The 26,229-nt window shown below is 46.8% G+C and overlaps 1 protein-coding gene across 6 annotated transcripts in view; it reads left to right on the top strand.

The window, feature by feature from the left end:
- The window catches only part of Shroom3 (shroom family member 3), a 288,498-nt gene that overhangs the window by 202,449 nt on the left and 59,820 nt on the right, over positions 1-26,229 (top strand). Inside the window, exon 1 of one of the 6 annotated variants that reach the window (XM_085691629.2) lies at positions 20,157-20,336. The exons of the other annotated variants lie outside the window; for them this stretch is intronic. The gene's annotated coding sequence lies outside the window, so the exon portion shown is untranslated. Of the gene's footprint in view, positions 1-20,156; positions 20,337-26,229 lie in introns of those variants that run through there. 6 annotated transcript variants of the gene reach the window in all.

Below are 26,229 nucleotides of genomic sequence, written 5' to 3'. Positions count from 1 at the left end.
GGGCGACGGTCCTTGGAAGACCTCTCTGGACAGGATGAAGACATTCCAGTGAGCCGTCACCCCCTGGCTTGTTTCTGCCCTGTGGCTCCTGGCTCCTCTGCAGTTCCCTCCTGTGCTGATTTGAGACACCTTGCTGGCTGTCCAAACAGCTTCTTATCTGACCTTTGTACCCGAGCATGTTTGGCTCCCTTTTCCTGGCAGTTGGAGATAGCAAGCCAGGTTTACACAGTGGGTAAGCTGCATGGGATTCTTGTGGTTATCAGCATTCCTACAACTTTGGAGAATATCCTTTTTCTCATGAACTAGTTTATTTAAAAATGTATGAATTTTAAAAATGTATTCTTGTTATTGTGTGTATTTCTGAGGTGTGTGGGTGTGGGCATGCTGTGGGGGTCAGAGGAAAAATTTTTCTTTTTATTTTTTTTGAGGGGGGGTTTCTTTAAGACAGGGTTTCTCTGTGTAACCTGTCCTGGAACTAGCTCTGTAGAACAGGTTGGCCTTGACTTAACAGAGATCTGCCTGCTTCTGCTTCCCCAGTGCTGGGATTAAAGGCAAGCACCATTATGGCTCAGCTCAGAGAACAACTTTAGGGAGTCAGTTCTGCCTTCTCTCATGGGTTCTGACCAAACACAGGCTGCCAGGCTTACCTGGTAAACACTCTGGACTACTGGGCCATCTTGCCTGCTCAGAAAGTTAAGGACTTAAGTAAAGAAAGCATTTTGTATTTGTAAAGTCAGGTTAGTTCCCTTCTTAAGAGCTGAGTGAGCCACACATTGCCAGAACCTTTGTCATTTCCGTGTGGTTGTTTCTGATTGGTGACTCTTCTTCGGTTTATGTAGCCAGAACATATAGTTGACTCTCAATCAAACAATCTTATTTTTATTTTAATGTACTTTATTGATTTTATTTTTATGTGGATGGGTGTTTTGTCTGCATGTATGTAAGTGACCACATGCCTGGTTCCTGCAAAGGCCAGGGGAGGACATGGGATCCCCTGGAACTGGAGTTAGAGGTGGCTGGGAGCCGCCCTGTGGGTGCTGAGAGGTGAACTCAGGTCCTCTGGAAGAGCAGCCAGTGCTTGAAGCCTTCAGGCCGCCTCTCCAGTCTCAAGAATCTGATTCCTTTGCTTCCACGTGAGGAAGTGAGCAGAGCTTTCAAAGACAACGCCATCTTTGCTATTCTTAAATGATTAATGGCGGCAGTGGTGTTGGAGTCCATTCCCAGGAACTATAATTGATTGACTTGAGTCAGTGCTGAGCCTCTGCGGTCTTTGTTTTTGATTGTTTAATTGTGGTTAAAGCAAATACATGAATAAATATACATAACACTAGTTACTAACCTAGCCAGATAGTTTTAAGTGGACAGTTCAGTATTGTCAAGTATTCTTTTAAATATTTTTATGGTTTATTTAACTTTATTTTATGTATATTGGTGTGAAGGTGTCAGATCCCCTGGAACTAGATCTTCAGACAGTTGTGGGTGCTGGGAATTGAACCCGGGTCCTCTGGGAAAACAGTCAGTGCTCTTAACCACCGGGCCATCTCTCCAGCCCCTATTGTCAAGTATTCTTGAACAGTTACCTAGTCTGTGTAAGACCTTGGGTTCTATCCCATTGTCAAAAGCAAAGTATATTCACATTGTTGTGCCTTAGGAATTGCTCTCCAACGCCCACCTTATAAAACTGAAACTTCATGCATCACAAAAAGCAACTCTGTCTCTCTACATACAATACAGTCTTCCCACTTTCCCAGCCCCAGGGCCCTGACTAAGTCTTGGTTTATAGGCTGCTTGCTAGGTGATTCAAATGAGCCCAAACTGAAGACCATTGACCTGTGTCCCACCGTAAGCAGGCCCTAGGCTTTTACAGTTGTTATTTGGTTACTATAGTTGCCAATGCCATTCAAAATTAGGCGGGATAAATTTATTGCTCACATAATAACACAGGACTGGACTGGACGTGTTCTTAAGCAATAACAGTCTTCTGCCCTGGGCCTCAAATGGAGGAATCGCTTGGCAGCCATCCTACCTGAGAGGTGTTTATCCATTGCCACACTCAGCCAATGTAACCAGGTGGGCATCCAGGCGAGGTCAGTTTGATTTCCTATCTCCCTACCTTTGATAGCTTATGTTTAATTTCTTGACCCACCTTCCATACCAGTTACAGGTGTGGCATCTGGGCAGGTGTACCAGGAAGCCGTGATATTCCAGGAGCACCCTGGACCTATGTATGGTCCTGCCAGGCGAGCCAGCCACTTGGAGGAGAGAAGGTGCTGGAAGGTACATTGCTTTCCCAGGAGTGGTGAACCTTGCCTGGATGTCCTATGGACTTCCTGTTTTGTGCCATTACAGCAGTTCAACTGGTGTTTCCTGGTGTTTATGGCTATTGAAGCTTGCCAAGGTTATTATTGCCATGTGCTCTCAGTCTTTCTGGGTCTGATAGAACAGATACATTGCCCTGTTCTGGTATTTTTCCAAGAACTGTCTGCTTTGTCCGCGTGTGAAAAGGAGCAGGTTGTTTTTGCTTGTTTGTTTTGTTTTTGAGATACTTGGACTTTACTTACACCCTTCCTCTGTAACAGAAAATTCAAACCTTCTCCCTGCGCCTTGCTGGGGTAGTCTTTCTCTGTGCCATCAGGTGTGACAGCCTGACCCCATAGCATCCCTTCAGTCTCTGATAAGTGCTGTCCTGAAATCCTGCAGTATCAGCTCCGACCTTCCTGACCCTGCATATTACAGAAAACTTGAAGTGCGCCGTGAAGTTCCAGCTAGACATTTTTATCACAAAACCAAACAGAACCAGGTCACAGCATGACCCTCCCTCTGGATTAAGGGGAAAGAAGAGAATTTCCCCGAGGAAATGTTTGGGTTGAAGTATTCAGTGATTTAAAGGGATATGTCCAAAGGCTTCCAAAAAATGTGCTGCTTTCTATATTGTATGTGTAGCATTCAAGAATCCTGTGGTACCCAGTGTTTCTTAAAGTTAGAGAGAGTTCTGGGCTCACTCAGTGCAGTGATTGTTTATTATAAAAGCAGTTTATATATTTCAGCTTGCCTGAGTGGAAAATCTGTCAACTCCTCATTTTATAGTTTTTATTGGCACAGTGATGGATTTCCTAACATACTTTGGATATATTTACCCTCACCAATACTTTACTTTTACTCTATTTATGTGTGTGCGCGCACATGTGTGTGCATACATGTGCACATGCACACATGCATACATCAGCAGCGCTCATGTGGAGGTCAGAGCATAACCATGTGGCTCCTGGGTATGGAGCTCAGGTTGTCAGCAAACGCCGTGACGAAAAGCAACTTTGGGGGTGATAAGGTTTATTTCATCTTATAAGCCCGCCATCACAATCTCGAGAGAAATCAACAGGGCAGGAAATGAAGCAGAGACTGGGGGGAAGTCTTTACGGGCTTGCTCCTCAAGGCTCACTCATGGCTCGTTCAGCCTGCTCTCTTACCCACCCCAGGGTCACCTGCCCAGGATGGGACAGACCACAGTATGCACATCAATCATTAGTCAAGACAACGTCCTACAGATCTGCCTACAGGTCAGCCTGTTAGAGGCATTTTCTTAGTTGAGGTTCCATCTTCCCTGACGACCCAGCTTGGGTCAAGTTGACAAAAATGAAACAAAAAAACCAACTAGCGTAGTCCTCTTGCCAGTCCCCTATCAACTTAGGAAACGTGTATAGTGGCCCTACTAGTCTACCCGGAAAAAGGCGAAAGGCATCTGGTGTGCTACAGTGGGAACAAACCTTGAGGGTATCAGGGTAAGGGAAGCACACACCAACCTTACGAAGATGGATACTGTATGATCCCATGACCCAAAGGAGTCAGGTCCAGCAAAGTAAAGTGGTAGTTGGTGGGGGCGGGGCGTGGAAGGAATTAAGGGTTGCTTAATGGGCAAGAGATTTGCAAGAGAAAAAGAATTATGTGGCAGGATGATGTTGACCCAGGGACAGCCCTTTGGATGGACTTGATGCCTCTGAACTGTGATTCGGGTACACTTGGTTACTTGCACCTACCACGGTTTGTGAAAAGGAAATGCTGTGTACATAGCAGGTGCTATAACTACCAGGTAAACCAAAATGATCATTTAGTGGGAAGTTCTGTCAGTTTCTTCTGCGGTGAGATTAATAGAGAGGGGAGACTGTGCCACAGGGCATGGCTATGATTATGCCCCAGGAGGGAATCTTAAGGTGAAACTGGCTGCTCAAAACAGTGACCTAAGTTTGTCAGGTGTTTTGAGGAAGCTAACAGAAGGTCCCAAGACCACACTAGCACCGCTGGCTGTGCCCACCCACACGTCCCAGGTGGCTTGTGTCAAACTGCTGTCTTTTTCCCCAGCACCGCTCTCCCTCTGCTGCACCCAGCTCCATGAATTTGGTATTAGCACACAACCTGTTGCTCAAGCTAAAGGTCTGGGCATCTTCCTTGACCCTTTCTCTGTTCTGAGTCCAATTTAACAGACTCTTACTCTGCCTGGCCACTCCCAGACAAGCACATAAATGTAAAAGGCAGCATTATTCACAGTGGACAAAAGATGGGGACAACCAAGCCATATATCAGTTGGTAAATAAATGAATCCAATGTCGTCCAGCTATACAATGGGACACTATTCAACAATAAAAAGGAACAAGCTGTTGACACTCGCCATAACATGGATGAGTCTCAAAGACATAGTGACTGAAAGCCAGCCACTTAAAAGCCTCTACTGTGTGGTTCTGTTTATTTGAAATACCCAGGAAAGACAAATCCGTGGAGCTGAAGGGAGGAGGTTCATTGATAGCCTGGGGCTGAAGGTGGAAGCCGGAATGGGGACAAGAGAAATTTCAGGGTAATGAAATACCCTAAAACTGGAATATGGTGATGACTGCAAAATGCTATAAATTTATGGGGAAAGAAATCAATTCATATACTTATAAGAAGAGCATTTTATCCAGAAAAGATTTTTGATACTTCATATTGATCCATACAGACGCGTCTTAAGAAAGGGAATGCCAAGGGGCATGACTGTTTAAATGGACAAGGCCCTGTCCTTTGTACCTCTCTACCTTTTCTCCCTTCTATAGCAATCTTTTAATCCCTGGCCTCAGTCAAGCTCAACCATATGACTGTTCCTGTTTGTTCAGCAAATATTTGAGAGGCACCTTGTGTGCCAGGTACCTAGCGCTAGAGGCCTAGCCGTAAGTCAAGTGTGGAAGCCATACACAACCTACCAAAGTTGACACCAGGTGAGCGATGTTGGCCTAATGGAGCTTACATTCCAAGCACAAGGCCATCATCACCTCCTAGCTGTACAATGGAGGCTGCTTCCCTTCCTGACCTCTGGTCTTGCTAGTCTCCACCAGTGGCCTCTACAAAGTAGCCCTGTCCCTCTGCTTAAAGGCTCCCAATGACTTCCAGTTGCCTTTGGATAAACTTCTAACCCCTAACTAGGACCTGGCAGGACCTTCGCATTCAGGGCATGTGTGTCTGTGCACTCATAGCTGTGTGGTAAACATGGAGGCCTCAAAAAGACATAGGAGTCGCTGGAACTGGAGCGTGGATGGTTGTAAAACTGCCAAGTGGGTGCTGGAAACTGAACCCAGTTCCTCGGCAAGAGCAGCCAGTGCTCTTAACTGCTGAGTCGCCTCTCCAGGCCCCAGTTTCATTAGTCTTCTTAAGGGAGTGAATTTCAGTGTATGGAGAAGAATATCCTTGGCATGAAGAGGTGCTTGTCTCATTCCTTGAGAACATCATCTTCATCTTAGAATTTACAGAGTTAAAGGAAGTATTCATTACGATGTTTGCTGCTTGTCCGTTCAACCATCTCCAAAGAAAAGCGACTCCAAATTGGGTCAGACTGAACAACAAACCCTTCCCAGCGTTAAAGCACTCTATAGTAACTGCTCGGCCTCCCGACTAGACTGGCATGGGGTGGGGCTGGGTGCAGAGAGAAGGCTGAGGGAGACAGGGAGCTGGACTCCTTACTCCACTCAGGCTTGTTGGGATGGCCGTCCTCCCTGGATCACTGGTAGACTTTTAAGTTGGAATCACATAGGAGGGCCTTAGTATAGACTAGTGTCTCAGTTTTCAGAAACTTGCTCCGTTCTGCATGAGTAATGTGAAAAATAGCCTGCTGGCTGGGGCTGGGCAACAAGACTCCCAAGGGGACGGCTGTCAGCTCTCCCTTCTGGTTCTGCAAACTCCTGTCTGTTTCCCTGCCTTGTCTCCATAGAAAGAAGGAGATTTAATCGGAACCACTATGCGCCAGGCTAGACGGCTGGCGGTTGGGTGGGGAGCGTGGTGGGTTTACATAGCAGTCCAGGGGCAGGTTCTCATGAAGAAGTGAGACTATTTCCTTTCTCTTCATTTCTTGTTCTTCGCTTTTCAAGATGACAATAATTTTAATTGTGGTAAAGCATATAAAACATAGAAATTACAACTGTGTAGCTCAGTAGCATTAGGACAACGTGTGAAACAGATCAAGTCTCTATTCACTCTGTCTGATTTAGTGTAAAATTAGTTTAAAAGATAGACTTTCAAAGTCTATAAAATGTCGTCAACTTCTTATGTGTCAGAAAATAAAGGTTTTAAATATCGGAGGGGGGATGGATGGTTGTGTATGTGTGTGTGGATGGGGAGTGAGTGGGGGAGTGTATGTATGTGTGTGTGAGTGAGTGAGTGTGTATGTGTGTGGGGATGGGGATGGGGAGTGAGTGAAGGAGTGTGTATGTGTGTGTGGGTGAGTGTGTATGTGTGTGGGGATGGGGGTGAGTGGGGGAGTATGTATGTGTGTGGGGAGAGTATGTATGTATGTGTGGGTGAGTGTATATGTATGTGGGGATGGGGAGTGAGTGGGGGAGTGTGTGTGGGGAGTATGTATGTGTGTGGGGGTGAGTGTGTATGTGTGTAGGGTTGGGGAGTGAGTGGAGGAGTGTGTATGTGTGTGGGGGTGAGTGGGTGGATGGGTGAGTATACATGTGGAGGGGTGTGGGGGGGTAAATGAGTGAGTGTGTATGTGTGTGAGGGTGTATATGAGTGTGTATATGTGTAAGGGGATAGATGGATAAGTGGGGGGTGTGGATGGATATGTGTATATATGGAAGGGTGTGAGTGAGTGTGTATGTGTGTGGGGGTTGATGGGTGAGTGTGCATGTGTGTGAGGGGATGGATGGATACGTGTATATATGGAGGGGTGTGAGTGGGTGAATGGGTGAGTGTGTATGTGTGTGTGTGTGTATGAGTGTGTATGTGTGGGGGTAGATGGATGAGTGTACATGTGAGTGAAGGTGTGTATGTGTGTGAGGGTGTGAATGAGTGTATATGTGAATGGATGGGTGTATGTGGGAGGGTATGTGTTGACAGAGGTTTCTGTCTCACCCCATCCCGCAGCTGTTGAGTACCAAAGAAACACACAGAGGTCTGTATTAATTACAAACTGGTTGGCCTATTAGGCTTCCTGTAACTCTTATAACTTATATTAGCCCATAATTCTTGTCTGTGTTAACCACGTGGCTTGGTACCTTTTTCGGCAAGGCAGTCACATCTTGCTTCCTCTGTGTCCCAGAATTCTCCTGTTCTCATTGTCGCACCTCTACTTCCTGCCTGGCTACTGGCCAATCAGTGTTTTATTAAAATACAAGTAACAGGATACAGACCATAGTCCCACAGCACTTCCTGCCCTCTTTTTTCAAAACAAGAACTCTCTGTCAACAGGGGTGTGTGTGTGTGTGTGTGTGTGTGTGTGTGTGTGGTGGATGGGTGAATAGATATGTGAGTGTGTGTGTGTGTATGTGTGTGTGTGTAGGAAGACACCTATTTCCAGCAACACTGATTTCTCACTATATTTCTCTAGGTTACGGTTTTGTTTTGCTGTTTGTTTGTTGTCTCCTCCATATTTACAGATATTGAGGGAGGCTGAAATCCAGTTTCTCTTTCACACAGCCCTGTATGGAAGTGTCTGCTACCTGTGGGGAAGTAGAACCATCCTACTTAGCTAGAGTGCCTATGAGGATTCCAGAACACATTTCCTTCCAGCCCCACTTCCACCCCACCAAGCCCTCCCAGTCGTCTGCTCTAGGCAACTGTTACACACTGGTCTCTGGGCTATGGCTCACACCGGCTGCCGGGGATGGGGGGAGTGGGGAGGGTGAGGGGGGGTGAGGGGGGCCCACGTGGGTTGGCTCCAGCTTCCTGAAGTCTGGCAGTCAGTTAACAAGGAAACCAAGGCTGTAAATCCCTGGCTCAGACAGTTCCTTCTGGGAAGCTTCAAGGCCTGTCACGGTTTTTCATTCCTACACATGGGAAAGAGACCAGTGCTCCTTCAGACTCAGACGTGACTATGGACGGAAGCAGGGTCTTCAGACACAAGCATGAGGGGAGACGAGCATGGTGTGGGCAGGGAACAAGAGGGACCACAAAGCACGCTTAGCTGAGTCTGGGGCGAGGCCATTCTAGAAAGAGTCGGAATCTCATGCTGGACTAAACAGAAATACTCACAATCTGGCAGCTGCTGAATAGATGGGAGAAGAGTTCCCAACTGATAATTAGAGATATGGGGTTTTCACCATAAATGGATTTCAAAGCATTATTTGTCTGGTGAAGTTAGTAGTTTTAAATCTTCAATAGAACGTTTGGTGGGTTTCCATTCTAGATAGGTGCGCACACGTGGGCTCACTATGATGGTATCAAGACCGTGGGGGCATTCTGCAGTAGAACAGGCAGACAGGGCCAGGCCGAGGAACAGAGCTAGAGAGGCTCTTGAGGCTCTTTGGTGACAAGAAGGGATGAGGACCAACAAGACGGTTCATCAGGCAAAGGCAGTGACAACCCGAGTTAAATCTCCAAGACCCACAGCATGGAAAGAGATCCAAGTCCCTGGCATTTCCCTGACCTCCACATGCATGCTGTGGCAGACATGCATGCATGTCCCCCTCCCCTCAAAATGTTGAAAATGAAAGTGTTGAACAAGAAAGGTAGAGAACATGGAGACCCTGTTGAAAACATGAGAGTCGTTCTTAGTACATTGAGTAAGAAGAGCACCTTTCATACAGACTGGGTTCTGTAGTGGACCTGATTGGGAACACAGGACAACCATATATGATCCACAGCAGTTTATGGCAAGCGCCAAAAGCTTAGTTCACAATTCAGAAAAAAAAAAAAAGGCTAGAGCACGGGAGGAGAGGACAGACATTGAGACAATGGGGCTTCTTTAACTAAAGGGATCAGGAGGGCAACCTGGGCTCACAGAAGTGAGGTGACAGGCCTTTGTTTCGTGATGTGGAAGGCTTTTTTAAAGACAGACCTCCGACCGGCTTCTAACAAAGAGTTATATGCTTACTTGTTTTGTTTTGCAGTGCTGGGAGTCAAACCCAGGGCCTAGGCTTGCTAGGTAATTGTAATCTTATTGAGCTGTTCTCCTGGCATGGCCTGTAGGAACGTAATTCAACTATATCTACATGTCTGTGTGTGCACCATAGGACATCCAAGATGGATGAGGTGGATTCCCCCGTTTTCGGAACACTGTTAGGCTAGAAGGGGACACACACATGCACACACACACACACACACACACACACACACACACACTATATATATATATACACACACACACACACACACACACACATACATACATACCAACTATTTTATGAGTATGGGTATTTTGTCTGTGTTGAATCCTCCGGGACTGTAGTTACAGACAGCTGTAACCATCATGTGGGTGCTGGAAACTGGGCCCTCTGCAAGAGCAACAAGTGTGCTTAAGGCCTGAGCCATTGCCGAACCCCAAGAGGCTTGTTTTAATTGTATCAGTATGTTAAGTGAGGGAAAATGTGCTAGAGTCTGTAGCAGATGGCGGACACCTTTCTGAACATTCAGAGGTTTTTCAGTAAGGGCCGTAGAAGTGTCTCTGAGAAAGGAGCACATCAGATCCTAGGAAATTGACTAGTGGAGATGGGGGTTAAGGGAGAGACCGAAACCCAGACAAAGGAAAATATGAGTCAGGTACGCAATCCAGAAACCAGGGAATGCTGGCAAATTATAACCATCTGAGTCATTAAAGGTGCCTTGAAAGCAGTCCCCTATAGCTGCGCTAATGTAGGTGGAATCGGGCACAGCGCTCTGCCCTTGGCAGGAGGCATGCTGTTTAAGAGGAATGTATTAAGGGCTCTACCCATCTCCCGTTGGTAAAATGGTTTATATATAGCTTTCTTTTGATGCTCTCAGTAGCTGTGGTCTTTGCCTACATACACAGACCTTCTTTCCTCCTCCCTCTAGCAGATGGACACACTCTGTCCTCTTGCTGAACTGATTTCACGTACAATAGCTCTTGAGTTCTTTGGTTACCCAGGCTGCTGTGAGGAAAGCCTGTATTTGGAACCAGCATTCCTGCCCCCCCCCCCCCCATTCACTGATGGACCTCCAAGTTACGTTAAGCTGGTCTTTGTTTTCTTCTGTGACTGGTGGTGGCCACCGTTAGGCATTATTGTATAGACTGGGAGTCAGGTATACAAATCATGCACTGTGTGCGAACAAAGGCAGTCAGTCGCCTGTTTCTGGGCAAGACTGTTGTCCTGATTTCTCCCATGAGGCAATGGCAATCAAGAGCCAGTTAGATCTGCTCAAGTGTTTGTGACCTTTTTGACTTTAGCCAACATAAACACCCATTGGATTCCTCCCAAATGTGCTGGCTACAAGAACTTAGAAAAAAAAAATTCTATCCCATTTTATCTTCTGGTTCCTAGGCAAGAGGCTAAGGTATGTAGAATAACAGCGACATCCGGCTTGGAGGTGAACAGTTTCCTGGACACCTACAAGGAAGGAGAAAGTCATGCTTAAGAGCAAATACGCTGGAAACGGAGACAGACTGGGGCTAGAATCTGTACATGAAAGTGTGAACCGTGACATGAGGCAGACGAGAGGGACCACGGGAGATGCCGGCTCTAGGAAGAGTCAGCACCAGGGCCTGCTGGAACCTCCTGTAGAGGCTCACGGTCTGCAGGTGTTGGTGAGGGGCAGTGCCTTGGCTCCTTAAGGTCAGGAATGAAACCGAGCTGCCAAAAGGGCCGCCGTATCCGGTTCTTCTGTTTTGCTTTTGAAAGCCAAAGCAGCTAGTCCTTTAAGACTGCCAACTCGCTGGTGGAAGGTTTTTATTGTGAAGCATAAATATTAGAATTTACAGATGATGGTAGGTGGTGGAAAACTGATTCCACCCCTTTAAGGGCACACATTCCACTCCGCACCTCGGCTGTGAGCAGTCATCAAAGTCACCTGCATCTCTAAAGTCCCCAGAAACTCTCCTTTTTAGTAAAAACCTCTCTCTTGAATTTACTTTTCCTCACTATGGAGGTATCCTTAAGGTACTTGAATGGCCATGCTTGTGGCCTTTAAGTTTAAAGTATTTCTATGTAGCCAAGACTTCACACATAGGAGTAAGAAAGAAAGCATAAGAGGATATTATTGGTGCTAAGAAAAGTAGCAACAGGTCTTTTGTGAGGCTCTCGGGCCCCAACTAGATGAAATGCCAACTCTCTGGCCACGTTTCTGTTAAAAAGTAGCAGGTCTGCTGTTGTCTTCTGGGTAGTTCTGCAGTAACTGCTGGTGTCTTTGATGAGTCAGGGAAGCAGTGAGTCATAGGTCTTGCAGCCCTGGGGAAACATGATACTTTTAGTCATCAGGACAGATATCAATAAGTCATTTTGTTATTTATCATGCCAGTTTGCCAAAGAATCACCTGCCTCCGCTCTCTCCTTAGGTATCAAATGAGATTAGACTCAGACACTCCAGCTTGGCTTCAAACCTTGTCCAGCCGAGCTGGTGGCTTCCACTCCAGGGCACTTCCTGGCCCAGGTTTCTTTCTATCACTCAGCTTTTCTCGTGTACTGTCTCCCATCTAGTTATCCGGCAGGTGCTCACACAGGAACATAGAACAGAAGGTCACCACAGTAGCCAACCGGAATCAGGCCCATGATGTATGGAGGTTATACACAAAGATTACACAACTTACCCAGGGGCTTGAATATCCACAGTTTCAGACTGGCAGAAGGGCAGGAGCACAGGAGAAACCTGTCCTCAGAGATACCAAGTGACAACCATGCCTGTTAAAAGACAAGCCAAAAACCAAAGACTGTAGCCACAGTTATCCTACCTATCAATATGTTGCCCTTCCTTCCCAAACCTATCTGGGTCTTTACCTATGTTCTAAGAAACTTGAATATTTTTCTGGGAGAAAAAAATCAGAGAGAAGGGGCTAGAGAAATGGCTCAGTAGTTAAGAGCTGGCGGCTCTTCCAGAAGTCCTGAGTTCAAGTCCCAGCAACTACACAGTGGCTCACAACCATCTATAATGGGATCTGGTTCCCTCTTCTGGCCTGCAGGCATACATGCTGGCAGAACACTGTATACATTATAAATAAATCATAAAACAAACAAACAAACAAAAAAGCAGAGATAGGCTCAGTGGTTAAGAGCACTGGCTGCTTTTCCGAGGACCCAGGTTCAAGTCCCAGCACCCACATGGCAGCTCACACCAGCCTGTAACTCCAGTTCCAGGGCTTCTGACAACCTCAGGAAGATTATACATGCAAGCACAACACCAATGAACATAAAATAAAATAAATTCTATACTTAAAAAAAAAAAAACAAAAATTTTACAGTGCCCGTGAGAACATACCCCAGAAAAGATTTCAGTCTTCACGTCTTCCAGACATGATCAGTTAAAATCCTCACTGGCAGGGCCAGCTCGAGCCTGTCCAGCCCTACACACTCCTCCACGCACTACCCTGTGCACACTCTCTGCCGACAAGGACTGAGCAGGATTTGAATGCACTCCAGTTGAACCCACGCTGTTGCTAAGGACCTGTCACTGACAGAGTCTTACCTTGCAAGGTCTTGGGCCAGGAGCACTTGTCACCTAGGTCACATGCCTTTCTGGAGTCAGCGCCCTTCACATACCAAGCATGTGGCAGCCTTGAGTGGTTCTCGTCAACCCTGCTCAGAGCTTCAAGGTTGAAAAGAAAGAACACTTTCTCCGGCCCAGACTGGCAGATTCAGCACGAGCTGGTGAGAGGGAGTTGTCGGAATTGCAGCTAGACTTTTCTACCTCTGGCTAGTGATAACACACAGTGGGGTTTCTTTCCTGAGAGCTTTTTACATGGGGTATGAATGTTTATGTGAATGCCGTGAGTCGAATATAGTAATAACACAATCATCATTCTCTCCCCACAAGAACACAGTGATTTTAAGTACTAATAGGAGCTAAGATTCAAACATGCATTTGCTTTATAGAAAGAACTGTTCTATGTAACTCCCCGTGACCTAGTGGATTTAAGATACAGCTGTGTGGTTCAGATCAGTGTTAAGCTCCTGTTTCACAGTTGAGTCCAGCTGCTTCCTTTACTTCACTTGGGGGAAGTGACGAGTCCAAGGATTCGTAGTCCTTACTACGAGTCACCTAGTAAGGGCTGCAGCCAGGGCTCCAATTGTCTGTGCTGTTTCCGGAGTCTGAGCTGGCCCTGTTGGATTGATTCTACCATGGAGGCAAACGCCTGAGGCCAAGGTCAGGGAGCCCAGCATCCCGTTTGGCCTGGCCCCCATATGCAGCAATGGGACTTCAACCACAGCAAGCCGTGATCCTGAGGCAAAGGTTTTAGTGACTTCTCCTAGCCTACACCAGATGATCTGAATCCCGCTGATGGCAAGGAGGCCATCACTGCCCACCAACTGCCTCTCTGAGTATATTAATTACTTGCCCTTTCTCTAGCTACTTGTAGTATCCCTTTGATCTAGCTACTTATAGTATCCCTTTAGTATCCCTTTGACCCGTGCTGTTTGATGCTCTGGGACCTCGAGACCCCTCCCCTGAATAACTCCTTCCCTTCTCTTGCTCATCCTATAGGGCCTTTCTTAACAGCCCTGGGAATACTTCCCAGACACATTCTCTCCAACATAGCTACAGCACACAGAACTGTAAGGCAAGATAACCACAGCCATGTTTTTGAACTCATAGAGATGCCAGATGCACTGGGAAGCCCTTTGATTGTTTGCTGGGTACAAATCATGAGCCACTGACATATCAGGAGAGACAGAGAGAACTGTTTCTTTTCTAAAACCTGAGCAATTTGCTTTGGGAGATCTCATTTAGGCAGAAGACAGAAACTTAGCAGCAGCCAACTGGTCTAGTCACTAGCAACTCCTTAAAAAGGAACCTGGAGAAAGTCTAGATGTCTTTGTCTCTCTCCCTCTCATCCCTGACCTGATGTGTGTGTGTGTGTGTGTGTGTGTGCGCACGCACGTGTGTGTATGGTGTGTGAATGTGCGTGTGCGTGTGGTACATGGAGAATAAGAGGGTATATATACCTCTGTCTCTGGGCTGCTGTCTCCCCATGTGCATGCTCCCAGCTGGGATTGTGATGTCTGATACCTCCTCATACTGACCAGGTCTCTGCCCATTTGACTTCTGCAGAATCCTTGTGCCTGTTCTAAGTCACTGGGCAGTAGGTCAGTGGAAAGGACCACCTCTCTCCAGCCCAGGCACACATTTCCCTGACTTCCACGCATGTTCACCAGAATCTCCATCCAGGACTCAGTGTCCCTGTGTTCCCTGAGTTGTAATGTCTGTTATGGGAGAAAAAAAATGCCTCTGACCAGAGCAGTGGCTCTCAACCTTCCTAACGCTGCAACCCTTTAGTACACTCCCTTATGTTGTGGTGACCCCCCAACCCCGACCACAGAATAATTTTTGTTGCTACTTCATAACTGTAATTTTGCTACTGTTATGAATCATAATGTAAACATCTGATCAGCGATCCCTGTGAAACGGTCATTCGACCCCCAAAGGGGTCGCGACCCACAGCTGCTGGACCAGAGGATTCTTCTAAAGCGTCTATGGGTTGCGATGACTCCTTCCTGCCTTGCCAGAGAAAGACACCAGCTGAGAGGAAGGTGGAGTCTCCAGGAACCCAACAGAGGGAATCCAAACAGCCTAGTCCCTTCTCCTAAACACACACACTCAATGATTACCCAGTGTGATCTTCACCACCACCTGTGGGAGGTTTAATTACTCCTGTTTTACACAGGAAAGACTGAGCTTCAGTGAGAAGAGCTAACCTTGCCCTCCGCTGGCAAGCTCCTGAAGCAGGTGACCGTTCTCCAGGATCAAACCTCTCCATCAGTTTTTCTCTCAGGAGACTGAGCACGGAGATTTAGCCTCCCTCCCTGTGAAGGCCTGCCTGGTCTCACTTTGAAAGCCTCGGCCTCCTGTGTGCTGGGATCACCCACAGCTTTGAAGAACTGTCTTTAGGGCCTGGAGTCTGCTCCTGAGCAGCAGAGAGAGCTTCCTGAAGTGACAGCTGGGCCTCCAGCCATCTAATGCCCCAGTGGGGACTTTGTAGGTGGATCCCGAATTGCCCTAGCCGAGGAAAAAGAATGAGGGTGAATGTGGTAAATTCTTCATCTTAAGCTATTCTGAAGCTTCCTAAATTTTGCCAACTACAATATAAGTAGAAATGAAACTTGAGTGACTCATGTCTCGAACTCGGCTGTCCTTAGGTTGTCAGATTATTTTAGGCACTGAAGTTAGTTTCTTTCTTTCATTTATTTTTATTTTATGTGCATTGGTGTTTTGCCATGGGTGTCAGGTCACCTGGAACTGGAATTACAGACAGCTGTGAGCTGATGAGTGCTGGCAATTGAATGTGAGTCCTTTGGAAGAGCAGTCGGTGCTCTTAACCACTGAGCCATCTCTCCAGCCCCTGAAGTGTGCAATGCACTCGGTGACACAGAAGTGCTAACTAAGCCCGACTGCGCAAGTCTGAGTGTGCCGCTGTCAGCCACTGTCATTCTATTGGGGTTTTATTGCTTCTAGACATTGTCATCCAAAATAATGGAGGAATGGATATAAAACCCCAAACTGGGAGGCAGGGGCAGGCAGATCTCTGTGAGTTCGAGGCCAGCCTGGTGTACCATGAGAGTTCCAGGACAGACACAGAGAAACCTTGTCTTGAAAACTTAAAAAGAAAGAAAGAAAGGAAGAAAGAAAGAGAGAAAGAAAGAAAGAAAGGAAAGGAAAAAAAGTAAAACCAACCCCCCCGCAAACTTTCAGAATTCCACATAAACACCACATATAACAAGTGAGTATTTAGGCTGTGCCTATCAGTGAAAGTAGAGGTCTTAAGCTGTCATCTGCCTGCCTGTCTCTCTCTGTTTTTAAATTTTTGAGATAGGATTTCTGTATTCTTGGCTGTCCTCGAACTTGTCATAGGGCTGAAGATGACCTTGAGTTTCTGACCCTTCTTCCTCCACCTCCTGAGTGCTGGGATGACAGGCACGCGTGAACTCACGCCCAGCCCTCAGCCTCTCTGTTTTCCACTGTTATGCTTACTTCTTAATTTATATTTTAAACCAATAATCAGGTTGCTTTCCATTTCTAAAATTCAAATCTTTCAACATCCCAGAAAGCATGTTTTCAATTGGTGTCTCCTTCGCAACTTGGGACGCTGACCTGGGTGACTTATTAACAGCCTTCATAATGTTGACAATGACCGGTCACTTTGATGAGGACAAGAACTATCCTTACCTGAAACTGCCCCTTCCAATTTACGTCATCCCCTCCTCCGGTGTCACTGTGTTGTCCTTCCCTTTGGTTCTGTTTAAAGCAGAGTGGGTCTTACACAGGGTCCCCTCTCTGCTCCAGCTAAACATGCTTGCTGCAGGAGACCGCTGCAGTGCCATGTGTGCTGCAGCTGCAGTGATGAATGAACCTCGCCTACCTAGTCCTTGCCCCCCTCTCTTCTTAAAGTTCTGACCTCTACAAGAGCCCGTGTAGCTTTCTGGGTAACAGCCAGGCTGCATAAAGGCCTTTATGTAGGCCCTTGTTCCTGGGGCTCCAAAGAACAGAACACCTGGAGGTTCCTTTGTAAACAGGATTTAGCCGGCTGGAGTTGAAGATGCCTTAAACAAGGGGAGAGAATGAAGGAAGGAGTGGGCTCAGAGGGTTTCTGCTCGAGCATTATTTAGGGGAAAGTGCAATGCTAGCAGGACCAGGAGGAGGGGGAAGGACAAAGAGACTCTTGGAAGTTGTAAATGTGATTAAGTTTCCCCTTTATATCCACTACCTATAAAATAAGCCATTTCTTAGATTTGGAGTGGCCTTGGATGAATTTCCTTGCTTTAAGCTTTCATTTCAATACCCCCGCCCCCGCTGGACTAGTTGTTCGGTTTTCACATTTGTTGTATTCCTTGTAGATACAAGGAATCACTGTGGCAAGAGAAGGGTTCTATTTTTCTTGTGTGTGTGTAAAAAGCATGCTTAAATATAGTTCTCACATAATAATAATTCTTATTTGGAAAAAATAGAGGGGAAAAGCCACACTGAGTTCCTAAGAACTAATGACAGCCTACTTGTAAGTAAAATTTGGTTTAATATTTTCAAGACACAACATATATTACAAAAACATACATTGCGGCTGGTGGGATGGGGAGTTAGCCCAGCTTCTCTGGTCTTTTTAATCTACACCAAAGCTTTTGAGGAGGGAAGAGTGCAAAAAATAACGTTCAAAAGTTGTATTTCTTCATTAATATTCTTTCCCAATAAAAGTCTTTGAATCCTAATGTAAAACATACCTTCGAAAGGCCTTTTAATACAGGCACTAAAGCCTAGTGTGGCTTCACAGGGAACATCTGCAGTCAGAGACGGGGAATTCACACATGCGCACACTGGGCACATGCTGATTCCCACCCCCTTGCTGCACACAGTGGGCACACGCTGATTCCCACCCCCTTGCTGCACACAGTGGGCACACGCTGATTCCCACCCCCTTGCTGCACACACTGGGCACACGCTGATACCCATGCCCTTGCTCGCTTTGCTCTGCCGGCAAGGGCAAACCACTGCAGAAGAGGTACCGGGTCAGAGAACTTACCCACAGTGTATGCAGACAGACACCAACATGATTCTGTATTGTGGCTGGGATTTCATCATTTCATGTCTCATCTTGGGTCCCACAAGACAGGTTGCTTTCCTTCCATCTCTAAAAATACCCCAGGTCTCTAAATTGCAGACATAAGATAAAGTATTGTTCTAGGACCTGTGGTATAATAGAAGTGCCGGGACCTCTGGTCATAGAGATGAATTACATGGTCCAGTACAGGCTGTATGGGAGGTAAGATTTGGACCCAAACTGTGCTGCTGCACTGTGGACTTAAAGTGGTGTTTCATACAAGTATAGGGGTCTATTCCACCCTTAGGAAAGTTCCCCTGAGCCAGGCGGGGTGACACAGGCCTTTATTCTCAGCACTGGAGAAGCAGAGACAGGTGGATCTCTGAGTTGGAGGCCAGCTTGATCTACAGCGTGAGTTCCAGGACAGACAGGGCTACACAGAGAAACCCTGTCTCAAAAAACAAAACAAAACAAAACAAAAACTGAAATCAAACCAAACCAAACAATTAAGAAAACAACAAGAACAACAACAAAAGGATAGTTCCTAAGACCCTGAGGACTTAGCAGAGTTAATCAAAGTTAAGAGAGAATTTCAGTGACTGGCTGAGTTCTCTCCCTCCATTTCCCCAACGCTATAAGCTGTAAGGACTACCTCTTCTCTAACCTTGAGTTCTTGGAGGCCCTTTCTAATCTTTTAAACTTTTAATTTTTTTATAATTTATTTAATTTTATTTTCTGTGTATTGGTGTAAAGGTGTCAAATCCCCTGGAACTGAAGTTGCCATGTGAGTTTTGAGACTTGAACCTGGGTCCTTTGGAAAAGCAGTCAGTGCTCTTAACCGCTGAGCCATCTCTTAGGCCCTGGAGGGCCCCTTTCTAACACTGGATTCCCATAAGTCATTAGAACACGAAACAGAAACATCAGCTGCCTGCCTCGGATTCCTAGCAACAGTGTGCACACCCTGTGACCATGTGGTAATAACTACTTGTGATAGATACCACATGTAAAAGAAAATACTGTTTTAACAGAGATAATACCTTTGGAGTTGGGAGCAGGCTGTCTATGTTTTCAAAAGAGGTCTGTGGCTGCAAATGCCTGCAGCCCATAAGTTTACAACAAACAGTTCAGCTAAGCGTAGGCAAACGGTACCAGCTGGGCAGTAACTAAGGCTCCCAGCTGCCACCTACCTAGTTAGACGTCTTTTTTCTGTGCCTGTGTGTATACATATTGCTATAGATATGGAACCTGGAAATTTAGCAATAGGGATTCTGCTTGAATGTGAATAAAGCCAATCATTTGCAAACTTTAGTGTTACGATAATCTCTGGAGAAGACATATGAAAGCAATTAAACGTACGGGGCGGGGGGAGGGAAATCTTAGCTTCCATTAAAAGAGGCTGGGATAGCCTTTGAAGAAAGATGAAACTGAAAATAACACCAGGCTTTCCTTACTGTTAAGGGAGCAACCATGCCACAGGTACAGAACCAATGGAATCATACCTAATGTTTTAAAACGTATAAAACATATGCATATGATATTTTAAAACGTCTACAATGTTTACAATGTTAAAAATGTGAAAAGCTGAACATAAATCTCCCTAATATATGGCTGAAATAATTTTCCCTTGATCTGGGGTGATGCTTAAGGAACCTAAAAGGGGCTTAGGCGGGGGTGGGGCAGCAGCTGGACCCCATCACCAACAACCTGAATCTGTCTGGTTGACCCGCTAAAAAGAGGACCCACCGAGGGAAGAAAAAAAAAAAAGGTGGCTATTTTCCTTGTAATGTGAGCTTTTTAAAAAAGCTGTGAACTTTTTACCTTGCTTCATCATGCTTCATTTGATCAATTACTAACTGGATGGCTCCCAGACAGCGAGCGCGGGCTCCTGGAGGTTGCTATTTGTTTGTGGCTAGTGCAAAGAAGACACTGCGGGGTGCGAACTGATAGGGAAAGAGGGTGCGCGCGTGAGTCGCCTCACTTTTAACACCACGAGGATCGCGGGGGAGTGCCACCACCGTGCGCTCCGGGTCTTCCAGCCTCCAGGCGCGCTCGGTGCCATTGACATGCAAATGCAACGCTGAGCGCGGGCCAATCACGAGCGCTTCCCGGAGGATTACCTGGTGGCTGCGCGCCGCGAGCGCGGCCCCGTGCGTGCGCGACCCCGGCCGGGAGGCGTGGCGGTGCAGCACCCCGCAGGGACGGACGGGCCGCTCGCCGGGGACCCGCGGTGGCCGTAGTAGCCACATCCGGATCGGGAGCCGTTGCCTGAGCCGCGCGACCGGGCGCAGGGCGCGGCCGCCGCCCGTTGCTGAGCGCGCGCAGCCCCTGGCGATGCTCCGCGCGCCCTGGCCGCGGGGTTTGAACTTGGCGGCGCCCGGGAGCCCCGCGGGGCCGGGAGGCGGTGGTGAGTGCCGGGCGCGGAGACTCGGGCAGGGGCGGGCCGGGAGACTTCCTGAAGCCCGATTTGAAGAAGGTCTCCCGGGGGACCCAGCCAGCCTGCTGCGGGCAGGTGGCGCGCTCCGAGGGGCTCCTGACACTCCAGACCTGGACTTTCTCACCCGGGCCGGGGTCGGGGGTGGCGGAGGCGGGGGGGAGGGTACGCTGGGCTGCCACTCCAACAGGATTGCTGGTGACTGACAGCGTGAAACCGCTTCAGGAGAAATGATCTGTGAAATATTTTAATTTTGATAAATTACTTCCCACCAGGGCCCCTGCGGAGTTTAGACCGCCTTGCCTTTCTTAATGTTACTGGATTGGTCCCTAGCGGGGAGGCCCCAAAGTACTTTGAGGGGCGCGCGCGCCCCTCCCCCACCGACTCCAGAGCCAAGGCAATGATTTCCAGGAGGGTGTTCCGCTGTCAGGTAGCATGGAAATGAAATTGCACCTGACATTTGCTTTGCTCTGTGTTGCCAGAGAGCTAGCTAAAACTTCCTCGCCGCGGGGGTGGGGTGTAGTCCTCTCTTTCTCTAAAGCCTTTGGCGTTATCCCCCAGCCCCCACCCACCCAATCTTAGTGTTGCCGCGCACAGCTGTGGGACACGTTGCTTTCGGCTGAGCACCACATCCCTGTAATTCCCATGGAGAGATTGTTGTGAGCTATCTGGGTGCGTGGGCTTCCAAAGACCCGTGTTTTTTCTATTCTCTAATAGTTTTTAAAGGCTAGTGGGATTACGGTCCCAGTGAAAACACCTTCTCTCCAAGTAATTTCATCAGAAGCTGGCCTAGATTTCAATTAATTTCAGGGGCTCCTTTAGGAAAGTACTTTTTCCTATGCTTTGTTTCTCTCTCATCACAGAAGTTTTCCCTCTTTTAAGATTTCTTTTAACTGTCTTTAAAAGCGTTCTGTGATTGTTGTGGGAAAGGAGATAGAGGGAGAAAGAAGGAAATGCAAAGTTTGTTTCCCGAGACCTGGTTTTTCATAGCCACCTATTCAGTGGAGAACTTCAGAGCTGCAGAATTTTTCCTCCCGTTCCTAATCTGTTTAGAAACAAAAATAGGAATTGACAAGGAAATACATTTACTTAAAATGCTGTAACCAGCAATAACTCGTGCACATAGTGTCCACGTTGAAATGGAGTTTATTGTGGCAATTTCTCTTGAATCAACTTCCCACATCTGCCCCTGGCAAATGGCTTCTGTTTGTACAGCCTGTTTTGTAAATACATCCCTTCACCAATACGGCATAATGCCAAACACATGCCCTTTTTCAGCGCTTGTAGCTAGGCTCATAAAGTTAATATTTTTATTGGTTTCTTCATCAGGACTTCCTTACCAAACCCTTGATAAAACCCTGGAGAAGGTTACCAAGGGACGCTGTAGAGAATTTACTTCCCTGGAGACTTTAAGAATAGGATAAACATCCATCTGCCTAGGATGGCTTCAGTGTGGTACTGTCTGAATAAGACGGGTCACTCACTCTCCCAGACTCACGGTTGAAGAATTCTAAGCAAATTTCCATTTGCAGTGACCTGGGAACAAAGGACACCGAGATGGCCAAAAATACCTGAGCCTAGCTGAGGTGATGCCGTTTTGTGAAACAAGGCTATTTTGCTGAGAACGATTTTCGATCATCCTGAGACTTCCCAAGGCTTTTCCATGATGTACAGAAAGTCCACCAACGATTTGATTCTAAGGGGTTGTAGGTTGAATACGTAGTCAAGGCTATGGTTTCAAGGAAGGAATTGATCTATGGGAAAGAGATGTTTTTACTTAAATGCAGGAAGGGTACGTGTCATTTTGTGTAGTGAACCTCTAAGGAAGACATGACCGGAATCATTCTTATTCGCCCCACATCACTCTTCCCCCCTTCCTTCCCCCCTTCCCCTCCCTGTTAGCTATGCTGGCCTTGGATCCTGGCCTCAAAGCCATACTCTTTCCTCAGCTTTCCAGTAGCTGGGAGTTGGTACAGCTGAACACCCAAATGCCGGCCGCGCAGTCTTCATTTGTAACTCACTTTTTCTTGATATATGACTTAACATCTGGCTACAGTTTTAAGATACCAGTTTTGACTAATGTGTTAAACTTGCACATACTTATGGGGTGTCGTGTGATATTTTGATACTTGTGTATACTGTATAATGTTCAAATCTATTCAGAAAGTTATCATTTCCTTGTAGTTAAATTTTTAAGCCAGGTGGTGGTGGGATTCTCTATAATCTCAGCGCTCAGGTGGCAGAGGCAAGCTGATCTACAGAGTGAGTTCCAGGACAGCCAGGGATATATGCAGAGAAACCCTATCTTAAACCCCCCCCCCCCCCAAAAAAAAATTAAAACACCACCATTTCCTTCTCAAAATTTATTCCTGCTTTACATGTTCATGTGGCGCTCGTGGTACATTAACCAAAACCAAGTGGGCCTGTAATGAGTGTTGGGGGACCCCAACAGTGTTTCGGCTTTGTTGGTTCCTTCCAGAAGGTAGAATTTCATGACTTGCCGCTCCCTGTGCCTGCCCGTTTGACAGAAGTGTGTAATTCTAACCACTGTGTGACCTCAGCTGCAGTGACACCTTCCTCCCTTTCCTGAGTATCACTTGTCCGGGAGCTGCCCTTGTCTTCCTGGAAGGTCACAGAGGGCAAAAAGAAGCAGAGCTAAGTCTCTGGCCAGACAGCGTTCCGCCTTCCTGAGGGAGCAGCACCCCACCCCCGCCCCTGCCACTCCACTACCTTCTGTTTGTTGTCGGGTTTTTTTTCCCCTTGTGTGCCCCAAACTAGTTTTCTTAGGCTATCATAACATCAAATAAGATTAAGAACAGAGGACGTTTGTTTATTTAGCAAACATTTACCATGTGGGAGGCATCCTAGAAATTGGGGATGGGTTCCCTGCCTTCAGGGATACTCATCATATAGGAAAAATAAAACATGTTAATAAGTTACTGACGTCCTATGGGAGTAGAGTTCAGGGGTTAAGAACATAAGTTTGTTGTAAAGTTAAATATATACCAACCTGTGACCCAACATATTCATGCCCAGGTATTTATTCAAGATAGGTGAAAAAAATGTCTATATAAAAAAGTCTTGTTTAGCAGTATCCGTAGCGACTTTACCATGGTTGTCTCCAACTGGAAATAATCATTTCTCCCCAAACAAGAACGTGGATAAACTGAGGCACGCCCGCACAGTGGAATACTACTCAGCAAGCAACAAAAGTGAGCCGCGGCTGCTCAGCTCTTGACGGGTCTCAGAAGTTTTGTGCTGATTGAAGTCAGTTTATACATAGACTTATTTGCGTACTGTATTGTGGCTTGAAACCTGGGCCTTTCATGTCCCGGACAAGCACTCTAGCCCTGCTGTTGCTAGTCCTAACCACTAAACTAATCAGTTACAGTGGAAGCCCGTGGTTGCCCAGGAGATGGACTGGAAGGAGAACTCTCCGTGCTGGTGGGAGGGTTTGTGTTCTGTTCTCAGAGTCACATAGATGTTGGCGGTTAATGGGCCCTGTCAAACTGGACACAGCCTTAGGGAAACCAGGAGGGGACTCCCTCCCTCCACCCCTGCCTTTAAGGGTGTGTGATGCTACTTTGGGCGCGGTATGAGATGCCTGGGGACAGTGGACAGGACCTGTGGTGGGAGGACAGAGCTAGGTAATGGGTAAAAAGTCTCGACTTGTTCGTCTGTCTGTGTGCCGTGGTGAATGTGTGGCTTAAAGTGAGAGTGACTTGAAAACCGCTTCATTTTCTTGGGGTTAGGAAGGTTTTGTGGCAACATCCCTGCCACCCCCGGCATGATGTCTCTCATTTTAGTGACAATCTCTTTTTGCGTCTGTTGGGGATGCCACTGCAGCGTTCTCACTTGTCTGACCCGCACATCGCAGGGGTCCACCCCTAACCAAGATGCTGTTTGTAATTGATAGCCAGTGGCAAAGAGAAAATTCATTTTGAAGTGTCGCTGGGTATATTAACCACACACCAGGTGGACCCCGTGTCCAGGAATTGTTGGCCAAACCAGAACAAACTTCATGCTTTTTGAGAGTTTTGGTTTTTTTTGTCTCAGTTTTGGTGAGTTTTGTTTTGTGTTTGAACTTTTGGGGTTTCTCTGGGTAGCCCTGGTTGCCCTGGGACTCAGTCTGTAGACCAGGCTAGCCTTGAACCGAGTGGTTCATTGAATGCTTGTGATTAATGGCGTGTACCACCACCATCCATTGGAAAACTTTCTTAATAAAATGGGAAAAAAATCACAGGTACTTGTCTTTAAAGTTCCATCAACGAGAAGAAGTGTCTGTTAGGCAAACCCCACTTACGAAGACTGATTTCATGATAGTAGTTCAAGGTGAATTCCTTCCGGGCTGAGGCTCAAACGCATCTTCCAGGATGGGCCTTCCATGATCTTTCTAGAGATGCAGGTGGAAAAAGGAAGTTTCTAGGCTCTGGATCAAATTGATAATTTTTTTATTTTTTAAGCCTGGTCTACAGAGTGAGTTCCAGGACAGCCAGAGCTACACTAACCCTGAGGTGGTGACACAGGCTTTTAATCACACATTCAGAGACAGAGACAGAGGCAGGAGGATCTCTGGGTGTTTGAGCTCAGCTTGGTCTATAGAGCAAATTCTAGGATAGCCAGGGCTACACAGGAAAGAAAAGGGATGGCTTATTTAACATGAATTTTCAGTGAAAAAGCTTTTGAAAGAAGGACAACGGTTAACTTGTTAAGTTTCCCTTGTTTCTTTGAACTCAAGTGTTTGGGAAAGATGGCCACTGCTTTGCCAACTCCAGAGAGGCATTTTGTTATTGGATTGGTTTAACTCATTTAGTAAACATTTCTCAAACATGGCCTGAGAAGTCGCCAGCCTCCAGGAACACGGTGGTGAATAGCTGGGCATTGTGCTGCAGGGCTTGTAGCTCTTCTGAGCCGAGCTTGATCACCGCCTGGTTCTGTGGGGCTGTTTCAACGAATCGAGAGCATTGTCTTGGGAGAGTCTAGTTTTTCACGTATTGTGTTTTGTTTACAAAAGCCTCCAGCTAACACTGAAGAGTTAAGATCCTGGTCATGTTATTTCTTCAAACACTGGCTCTTAACTCTGGTATTCTTTTATTATTCCTTACTAAAAATAGCCACAAAACAGTCTTGCATAAAAGCAACTGTGCAAACAGAAGGATGTAGGTTTGAATCTGGGCAGGGATGCCTCCTGGTGGCTTGGGGAACCCATTTCCACATCCATTTCTGCATGTGTGAAGCAGAGATGGAAATGCCCAGAGAGAAGCTGTGGTGAGGATTAACTGGCAGCAACATACACGTCAGAATCACCCACCAGCCACCTGGCGGGCGTTAATTGCTAGCCTCTCCTTGCCAATGCTCAGTTACTGCGGCTCAGCCCCTGTTTGAAACGGCCGTTCTCTTGGCTGATTTCATCTTTCTCGCATTCTTCTAAGGTAGGCAGTATTATTTCCCTTTAAAAGTGAGGAAACCCAAGACACAGAAGCGATCTAATAGCTTGTAGAGTGCTTGGAGGTGTTGGGGTTAGAACCAAATCCACCCTTTCCCTTAGCAGATGAAGTTCGTAACAGACATTGATGAGCCTTTCCATCAAGGCAGTATTTTTGAGATTCAGTTATCCCAGGAAGAGAGTAACATCAGCAATAGGTGACCTCTGTGTTACCCTCACGTCCTGCATGCGGATGAACACCGGGGGAGGAGAAACTGTCTGACTCCCTGTTGTTGGCGCATGCGCATGCCTGCGTGCACACAAACACACACACACACACTTTTTTTTTTTTTTTGGAGATAGTTTCGGTGTACAGTCTCCATCCTCCTGTCTCATCCTCTCAAGTGCTGGGACTACAGATGTGCCCCACCACACCTGGCT

The sequence above is a fragment of the Myodes glareolus genome, chromosome 8 (genome assembly GCF_982192425.1).
Source record: "Myodes glareolus chromosome 8, mMyoGla1.1, whole genome shotgun sequence".
Taxonomy (NCBI): Eukaryota; Metazoa; Chordata; class Mammalia; order Rodentia; family Cricetidae; genus Myodes; species Myodes glareolus.
The sequence above is the reverse complement of the archived record's forward strand: the minus strand, read 5'-3'. Positions and strand labels throughout refer to the sequence as shown.